The sequence below is a fragment of the Oratosquilla oratoria genome, chromosome 42, assembly GCF_046742065.1.
Source record: "Oratosquilla oratoria isolate Oo_2021 chromosome 42, ASM4674206v1, whole genome shotgun sequence".
Classification (NCBI taxonomy): domain Eukaryota; kingdom Metazoa; phylum Arthropoda; class Malacostraca; order Stomatopoda; family Squillidae; genus Oratosquilla; species Oratosquilla oratoria.
In genome coordinates, this window is record NC_134818.1 from 34,333,209 (window position 1) to 34,335,708 (window position 2,500).

Here is a 2,500-nt window from a genome sequence, read left to right on the forward strand (position 1 = left end):
GTTGTTTACAACCGAAGACCAAATTATAAATTACACGGACAGGAAGCCAATTAAGAATTTCTTACGTTGGGCCCTGTGTTCTTGCTCATAATGTCATTTACTGTCAACAATGGAGCTGGAGTCTTTCAGCCATATATACATATATATATATATATACATATATATATGTACATATATATATATGTATATATATATTTTTATATATATATATATATATATATATATATATATACATGTGTGTGTGTGTGCGTGCGCGCGCTCGCGCGCATGCGTGCTTCTGTGCGTGCGTGTTGGTGACCGTCCTTTTTTATCTGTGTCGTGACCATATTTTTATTGTTGTATTACTTTTCTTATCTCCGTTATCTGAGGACCCCCATCGGAGGTCTTCGATTTTTCCTTGTGTGATCACGATAACAGTGGATTGCCCTTCTTTCCAAAATATTTCGCTCAAGCAGTTCGACAAAAGCCGGTCTTAACCGAAAGATTTTGTAAAAGAACAACAATACTTTTTATGGAGAGTCATTTGACTTTTCTTTTTCATTTGCAGTAGTGATAAACAAATATTGTCGATATCTTCAAAATATTTCGTTCAGATAATTCTGGATTTGCCAATCTTGTCCAAACATTTTAGAAAACAATCGTGTTTCCTATCTCAGGGGATCATTGTATCACATGGTGGACACAGAACACTGGAACATCCTTCTAGTGCAATGGTTCTTAAAGTTTTTTGTCCCCAATACTCCATAGTTCAACTCCCAAGTGGATCTAATAACCCGTCTCCAACATTAGGATAATGCTCTCGACTTTCAACTTTTTAATTTACTGTAAAAAAAGAGAGAAAACAGGACGGCTATGAACAAACAGATAAATTCTTGAGACTTTTTTATTTCTATTTTCAGTAAATAAATGAATAAACTACAATTCTTACACAAAATACTTTCCAGGATGCCTTTCTGAATACCCTCAAGAACTGGTTTCAATACCCCGTGGGGATATTGAGACACTACTTTAAGAACACCTGCTCTAGTATATCTAGTATCCACCTAAGATAATCATTTACTACAAGAAATTACGCGACTGGTTACAACAAGGCAATGACGCTACCATCTTACTATGCAGGATGTATGAAAGGAACGTTCTGGGACTTATCCTAACCCTTCCCCGCCGTCGATTTGCACGGATTTGTCGAAATTTCATACAGTTCCTTGAAATACTTGAAATATTTCATAACAAAATAATAACCTAACGTGTAAGAGGCCTCTTAAACACGTGAATGCAGTGACTTGCTCTATGTCAGCGTTTCTCAACCTTTTTACCCTTGCGCAACCTATAAAATATATTGCATGTCCCAAGGAACCCCTGCGCAAAAAAAAAAAAAAAGCATATACCTTATCTTTCTCATTTTATTTTCATCGTAATAAAACGTTAGATAGGGTGATGTCTGTATTACATTATTACAATAACAAAGAATATGTCGTGCGTGGTTAATTATATGACGTAAATGAAATTGAATAAAAAATCAAAAGTGCATTAGCTTATCTCACTTGTTCTCGCGGAACCCTTAGGGACCTTTTGCAGAACCTTAGGGTTCCGGAGAACCCTGGTTGAGAAACGCTGCTCTATGCATTCATATTAACACAGCGTGATTTTGTTCAGTCGGAGGGCGACCTTTCAACTGACTGAATCTGCCTCTCAAGGTCTATAACTCTGTTGCGTTTATTATATGTAGCAGCAAAGTATCTCAATTGTTGCGTGTGTGTGCGTTTGTACATACATGTGTGCGCACATACATACAACCATACATACATACATACGTTGAGACATTCTGACAGTTTGACTTTAGTGGGAGTAGGAAACACAGAAGTCTTAGTCTGAGTTTATTCCTGAGTTGTTTCACACAGATTTTCCTCTGGTGGTCTTCATTGCCCGAGTTGGGGGAGGGTAGAGGCGAAATAGGCTCAACTAACGATTAATTAGACGAGTGAAGAGCATAATACGCCAGGAGGCACTGAGTAGCTGCGGCCGAAGCCGTCACTTTTGGGGGGGCAGGTAACTTGCTAATGGTGGGAATCGGAGAGGAGTGCGGGGTTCGAACCCACAACTAAGCGAGTGTAAGGCCACATTTCCGATTCCGCCACCAGGGAGCACAGGATTGATTAGATATATATAATCAGTCAATTGTTAAGGACATTTCAAGGTTGCCGCCAACCAGTCCCTCCACCATCTACAGCAAGATCGAGCCACAGGTGGCCTGTAGCATGATTTACGATATCTCACCCACCCCACCCCGCCCCGCCCCGACACAGTAACCCCTGCTATCTCTCCCTGCATCTCTATCCCCACTCCATCTCCAATACCCCCCACCCCAACCCCCAGTACATCCCAGATCAATGATTCTCAACGTGGGGGGGGGGGAGGTGACACTCCCCGCAGGAAAGTATTTTTATTTATAAGGTGGGCAGTTCGAGAATAAGTTATTAACAGTGATTATTTTCTAATG

The 2,500-nt window shown here is 40.2% G+C and overlaps 1 protein-coding gene across 1 annotated transcript in view; it reads right to left on the reverse strand.

Annotated features, from left to right (window-relative positions):
• Positions 1 to 2,500, reverse strand: part of LOC143021734 (creatinase-like) — a 32,851-nt gene that overhangs the window by 26,074 nt on the left and 4,277 nt on the right. The gene's annotated exons all lie outside the window — the stretch shown is intronic.